Source organism: Cotesia typhae, unplaced genomic scaffold (assembly GCF_013202065.1).
Source record: "Cotesia typhae breed Kobodo isofemale line unplaced genomic scaffold, CoteBio_Ctyphae contig_5, whole genome shotgun sequence".
Lineage (NCBI taxonomy): Eukaryota > Metazoa > Arthropoda > Insecta > Hymenoptera > Braconidae > Cotesia > Cotesia typhae.
Window position 1 is genome coordinate 7,508,291 of NW_027423757.1, and position 7,729 is coordinate 7,516,019.

A 7,729-nucleotide genomic window follows, 5' to 3' on the forward strand; every position below is an offset into this window, starting at 1 on the left:
ATGGTTTGTAATGCACGAACGTTGATAGGTTGATCAACTGGCATCTGGCAGCAACACGCCGGGTTGTAAGTTACCGACATGAGCTGTACTACGCGATCCCGGGAATAGAAGGGTAAAAGAGAGGAAGGACTGAGCGAATAAGGAGCGAGAGGGAGAGAGTAAGAGAGCTTTCAGAGAGTGACGCGCGCACAGTAAAGTGGAGGTAACACCGAGTGAAGCACTACACGATTACGGATGCGCGGAAGAACATTACGGGCGAACAGGTATTAAACTATATGCGATATTCTAAGCCGAATGACTTTATATCTTCTTTATATATCCTGCAAATATAGTTATAGTTATAGATAGAGATAGGGAAAGATATTATAAGGATACGGAGAGATTGAGATTTAGATGGAGATGTAGTTAAAGATATAGATCCTATGTAGATCAAAAGTTGAGGTGTATAAGATTTAATTGCACGGTCCAACTTTGAGAAATCTCAACTAAATTTGAGATATAACTGTTTTAATATAAAAAGAAGTTTCATCGATGTATGTTATTATTATTTATTTTTTTTTTTAATTTACCAAATTTTTAAAGCGCAAAAATACATTTTTGATAAAAAGAAAGTAAATGCTAAAAATTAAAATTATTTTGAACAAAGTAGAATTTTTTGGTCCATATTATCATTATTAGTATCATTATCATTTATTTGTTTAATTTACTAAATTATTGATTTAAAAAAATTTTAAGAAAAACCAAATTATTTTTAATGAAGTAAAATTTTTTAATAACATGATAATTAATAAAAATAATAAATTTGTATTAATAATGAAAATTATCATTATTTTTATTGTTGTTATTATTATTACATAAGAACGAGTACAAGTAATAAAACCAGAGCGACTCTAAATAAGGAAGGAGTAAAACTCAACTGACTTGAATTTTATCAGTAAATCAAGAATCAATGCTAACACCTATATACTCCTTACTCGTTACTCCTTTTCTTACCTTTATATACATATTTATAAAAATATTTTTATAAACATATTCAATGTGGCTTGAGAAAGATGGTCAGAATATTCTAAAATAAACACTGCATATTACGCTTTTATTTCAATGTATTGATTGTGTTTAGCAACCAAAGGGCCGCAGATTGAATTATTTATAAATGTCATAGTTTTTTCAGACGTGTGTGCTTTCAGTAAAACAATCTTGGAAATCAAACTGTACCTTTTTTTATTTTGACTCTGACAAATCAAATATCAGTACTTATCGTTTAGTTTCAAATTCGGCTTTGTTTCGCGAATAAAAATTCACTAGTCGGCATTTTATCATATATGTATGTACATATATATCCTTAAAAATCTATATGTATATTTATATAAATAGATATTTACCTCAACTTATATTCTGAGGACTCGATACTGAGGACAATAATACAATATAAAGAAAATTGCGGATCTTCGCAAAAAGGACTGAGGAAATAGCATATACTGTCAAGTGGAAAATTGAACAATCCCGGGCGATTGATTAAGCCGACCCACCTTATACTTCTTACGACGAAATCGAGTATATATGCAATAAAATATATATTAAAAAAAAAAAGAGAGAAAATGAGGATGAAAAAAGAGTAAAAGCTATTTCGATTTCCTCGTGAGTCGTTCGGCCTGATTGATTATAAAAGGTGAACAAAGCAATTTTTTTTTTTAATATTAAATTTACTGATAGTGGTACAAAAAAAAAATTAAAGAAGCATTAAAAAAATAAATGATAAGTTTGCGAGCGAGAATTGACGCACGTGTTTATTACTGATGTGACTGCACTACTGCAATGTACTGTGTAGTACACGTATATTTATCAAGTTGACGAGTTGAGGGAATAACCCGGTGATATTAAACAAACAAAAATACTTTCACAATTTCTCACGTTGACTTAGTACGCAATCTGACGACGGCAAATAGTTTGTCGTTGAATAAAGGCCTTGAGGCATTCAAATACAAATCAGACGTCAAAGATACATATATGTATACACCGACGAGAGTAAGAGATGATTAAATACCAAATACTATTAATTTGTGGGTCTGAGTTCATTTATACAGTTCTCAATACACACTGTGTATCCTTAATAATCACTATTTATTTGTATATACACTAGTCACAAAAATTAAGGGATATAAAAAAAATTCCAAATTTTTTGGTGATTTTCAGCGAGCTGTAACTCCGAGGAAAATGATCGCACAGAAAAAAAAAAAAAAAAGCAAATTGTAGCTCCAAGTGTCTAGTTTTTAGATATGACCATGAAGATTTTTTGTCATCGTCAGGTCTGGAGAAATCCTAAGAAAACTACTGAAAAAAAATTTTTCGAAATTTTTTTTCGTCTTAAAAAGGGTCTACGGGCTTCAAAAAATTTTTTCGATTGTTTCGTTTAAAAGCTCTTTTAGTAAATTTAATACCCTTTAATTTGACGTAATCAAAAAGCCTGTATGATAATTTGCCGCGGAGTTATCGTCAATCAAAGCAAAAAAGGTTTTTTTGACTTTGGAAATCAATAACTCTGGAAATAATGACCGTATAGGAAATCGAAGGAGGGTTTTGAAAACTACTTAATATTCTCTATAAGAAAACGTAAACCGCTTTTGAAGAAAAAATTTTTTTTGAATTGAAAACTCGGACTGAAAAAAAGACAAAAATTCGCATAATTAAGGATATTTGGATAACTTGGTATAACTTTGGATAAAATGGTTGAACGAAGGATATCATTGGTAATTTTTAACTTCAAAGTGTCCCCTAAAATCCCTAAGAAATTCAAAGCGCTGCGATTTTTTGTTCATAGTGCCCAGAAGCTTCAAATTCTGTGTTTTCGCAAAAATCACCATTATGAGCAACTTTGTGATTTTTATTCATTTTTCCATTGAAAAAAATTTTTTTTTCAAAATTCTTTATTTTTTCGATCAAAGAGATTGATTTTTCAAGAAATTTGAAAAAAAAATTTCAATTTTTTCGAAAATTTTTTCGAAATTTTCTCAATTTTTTTCGACTGTTGTTTTACCGCCGGCATTAGCGTTACCCAAAGCGTACCACGTGGAGGTTGCTCGGTCGGATTTACGCTTTCACACACACACACGCGCGCGCGCGCGTGTGTGTGTGTGTGTGTCTTTGTCTGCGTGTTTGTCTGTTTGCAGCTGCCGAATGACCTCTGTACGCACGGCAGTAACTGCTCAGTACCGTGTATTGCCACCTCTGTTCCGTATCACAGCTCGTAAACGCTCTTGCATGTTGATGCATCGTCGAATATCACGTTGCGAAATTCCTTGCCAACAACGTAACAACGCTTGAGTCAACTGATGAAGATTGTGCAGTTGCGGATAGTCTCGCCGCAATCGACGCCCAAGCATGTCCCAAACATGCTCAATTGGGTTCAAATCAGGACTCATCGCTGGATGATTAAGCGTTGTTACGTTGTTGGCGCGGAGAAAAGTTCGCGTACGAACTGCAGTGTGAGGACGAGCATTATCCTGCATCAAAATGAACCGTCTTGCCCCCATGCGTGTGCGCATAGGCAGGACGTGTGGCTCCAGAATTTCGTCGACGTACCTATCGGCAGTCAACGTCCCACGAACGATAACTAACGGGGTTCTGGTATTGAAGGACACGCCTGCCCACACCATGACTGATCCACCATTGAAAGCTGTAACTGGTCTCGTAAAACCATCCCGATCTCGTTCTCCACGACGGCGCCAAATGAGAGATCATCTATCGCTGCCATGAAGACAAAATCGAGATTCGTCAGTCCATAATACACTGGTCCACTGTCTACGACCCCAATGGTGATGATCATGAGCATAGGCCAATCGGGCTCGGCGATGTCGTGGAGTGAGCATAGGCACGCGATTTGCGCGTCTAGCGCGTAGTCCTTGCTCTCGAAAGCGATTTCGAACCGTCGATGCCGATATGTGTTGTTGGGGAGGACGTTGTCGACGATTGCGAAATTGATGAGCGATCGTGTGGGCATGCGCAGTAGGGTTTCGACGAGCTTCTCGAATGATAGCTCGATCATCACGCTCGGTAGTGATTCGTAGTCTACCTTGACCCGGACGACGATCGTAACTTTGAGTCGCGTTAAATCGGGGCATAGGCCCGACTGATAACGGACTGGCTCACTCCCATAGAAGCTGCTACTTCCACCTGACTGTAGCCCTCTTGAAGGAGGGTAACAATGCGAGCCACATCTGTGGCAGCTAAATGTCGACGAGGCATATCAAAAGGTGCTTATCAAAGAAAAGCTTACATAAAATTCACGTAAGGAATTTAGGCTAAAAAGAAAACGTAAAATTCAAGTTTTGTGTGAGGAAAAGCCGAACTCTGCGGGGGTATATCAATTTGTTTTTATTGAATTTTTAAAATGAGATTTAAAACTAAGGCAGTTGTAGCGGACAGAAAAAATTGAGTTAATTTTTTTGACAATAGTGAAGCATTCTGAAGACGATAAAAAAAAAAATTAAAAAAATTTTTGATAAAAAAATTTCGAAAAAATTTTCGAAAAAATTGAAATTTTTTTTTCAAATTTCTTGAAAAATCAATCTCTTTGATCGAAAAAATAAAGAATTTTGAAAAAAATTTTTTCAATGGAAAAATGAATAAAAATCACAAAGTTGCTCATAATGGTGATTTTTGCGAAAACACAGAATTTGAAGCTTCTGGGCACTATGAACAAAAAATCGCAGCGCTTTGAATTTCTTAGGGATTTTAGGGGACACTTTGAAGTTAAAAATTACCAATGATATCCTTCGTTCAACCATTTTATCCAAAGTTATACCAAGTTATCCAAATATCCTTAATTATGCGAATTTTTGTCTTTTTTCAGTCCGAGTTTTCAATTCAAAAAAATTTTTTCTTCAAAAGCGGTTTACGTTTTCTTATAGAGAATATTAAGTAGTTTTCAAAACCCTCCTTCGATTTCCTATACGGTCATTATTTCCAGAGTTATTGATTTCCAAAGTCAAAAAAACTTTTTGCTTTGATTGACGATAACTCCGCGGCAAATTATCATACAGGCTTTTTGATTACGTCAAATTAAAGGGTATTAAATTTACTAAAAGAGCTTAAAAACGAAACAATCGAAAAAATTTTTGAAGCCCGTAGACCCTTTTTAAGACGAAAAAAATTTCGAAAAATTTTTTTCAGTAGTTTTCTTAGGATTTCTCCAGACCTGACGATGACAAAAATCTTCATGGTCATATCTAAAAACTAGACACTTGGAGCTACAATTTGCTTTTTTTTTTTTTTTCTGTGCGATCATTTTCCTCGGAGTTACAGCTCGCTGAAAATCACCAAAAAATTTGGAATTTTTTTTATATCCCTTAATTTTTGTGACTAGTGTATAAATGTATATATAAAAGATGACAATATTCTGTGAGACAATGACGAGCAGAAGAAGAGAAGCACCAGAGTAGCAAAGATCAGTGAGGTAAAACTACTCATTCTCACACCATCCAATTATGTGAATTTCATTTCCGTACCAGTGGCCAAGTCGTATTCTGGATAGACTTTGAGCATTATACATACAAACTTGATGCAAACATTTATATGAATACTAGGATTGTATATTATATACAAAATGGTAGTTGGAAAATTAAATGTGGACGAATACGCGTTAGATTTAGCTTCCTTTACACGCCTGCCTACATATGACATACCATAAAAGCGACTGTGATTATCTGCTTTTCAGTCTTCTATTTCCACCAGACACTCTATGCATATTATGTGTACATTATATACATACATATATATATATATATATATATATATATATATATATATATATATATATATATATATATATATATATATATATATATATACGGAGGTACCTAGAATAATGTGTGTAGAAAATTTACTCCGCCGTCCTCGTCCTTACCACTCATTGTCTCACGGACAAAACATTCAACAACATCTGATTTCATTTGTAATAATATCTCCGCTGGGGTTTTTGTCACCGTGATAATATCCATATACATATTCATTATTTGTGAATGATGTGCCCTTCGGACAGATATAAACTATTTTTTTTTTTTTTTTTTTTTTTATATATATTATTATACTAATGTCGAGGGAAGTTTTAGCCAAGATCTGAACTGCATTGTTTTTTAATTTAATATTTAGGGGATCTTTTTTTTAGTTTTAATGTGAATTAAAGATTTAAATTAATTATTTTTACTTTGTGATTTACATAAAAATTATTTTTAACAATTATACAATTTTTATGAAGAAAAATTACGGAAACAAAAAATATCTAAATTTTGTGAAATAAATTTTTTAGGTCCAAGAAAATATTTAATAAAATTATTTAATCATCTTGACTGAAAAAAAAAATTTTTTTTTAACTGAAATTTATATTCAAAATAAAACAGGAATTAATTAAGTTGTAATAAATGTTTCTCTGCTAAAAAAGAAAAAAAAATTTTAATAAATCTAGTTTATTACTTCCAAACAAATCCTTTTATCACTTACAAATAATCAGTTATCGCAAAATCAGAACTTGAGTTTTATGACAAATTTCATTGAATTAACAGTATAAAAATACGAAAAACTAAAAAGCTTTTCAATCATAAAAATTAAAAATAAAAACAAACAAGCAGATTCAGAGTATGATAATTTTTATTGATAAATAAAAGTTGAATGCTTTCATTGAAACCGTACCGAAATATCCTCGAGTGTTTGCTGAAAAGGATAAAAAGCCATCTATATGTATATATAATAGGAGAAAAAAGCATAAGGAATACGAATAGTAAAAATAAACTAGAAAAAAAGGAAAAGTTGAAGCAAAAAAGAATTTTTGCGGTTGGATGGACTCGGTGAATGTGATACATAGAATGGAGAGAAAGGAAGACAGTGCATTAGTATAATTAATGCCAAGGCGTGTGAAAAAGCTTACCACTGGTCTACTGAGCTTTAGTTTCGAGTTTCCAGGCAAACTAATATTTTTACTTCACGCCTTCACTCAGTTTATTTATTTTTTACCTTTATTTCATCCATTATCAGCATTACACCGCTGCATAAACTTGATTTTTTATCTTTTGCTTAAGTATTCTCTTTATATACCAACCCAAGTACTAATACTAAATTTATTGGGGATGTAATGGCTTGAATAATTAAACACAACACCCGTATATATTTGTTTCAACTTTTCTTCGTGCATTTGATTATTACAATTTTGTTTTTATTTACGATACAATTAGAGCCCGTTTGTAGTTATAACATGTTCAACCTTTCTCATTGTATGATGAAAAGGGATCGTTATTAATTAAATAACGGCAAGTGGGAGCACATCATATCATTTTCAGAAATACTTGATATAGAAAGAAAAATGAGAAACAACCAATATTATTTTATTAGTACGATAACATGAAAATAATGATAAAAATAAAAAGCGAGTTAAATGTCAAGTTGAAATATTAAGCGTAAGTTTTATAAATTTTCAAACCGTAACATTTCATATTCATTATTTATATTTTTATGAAATGTTTGAAATCCTGTCGAAAACGTACATGTTTATATGCATAACTTGATGCCCACAAAGTGAGTCCTTTCCACGCAAACGCCCACGTACATAGTACAGCACAGAAATATGAATATTAAATAAAGCTCAATCACAGTTTGTAAATTTGCGATACTAGTATTCAATTACAAATAATCAACTGCTCTTGTCAAATTAATTTCGTTTAAACAAAATTTATATTGTTGT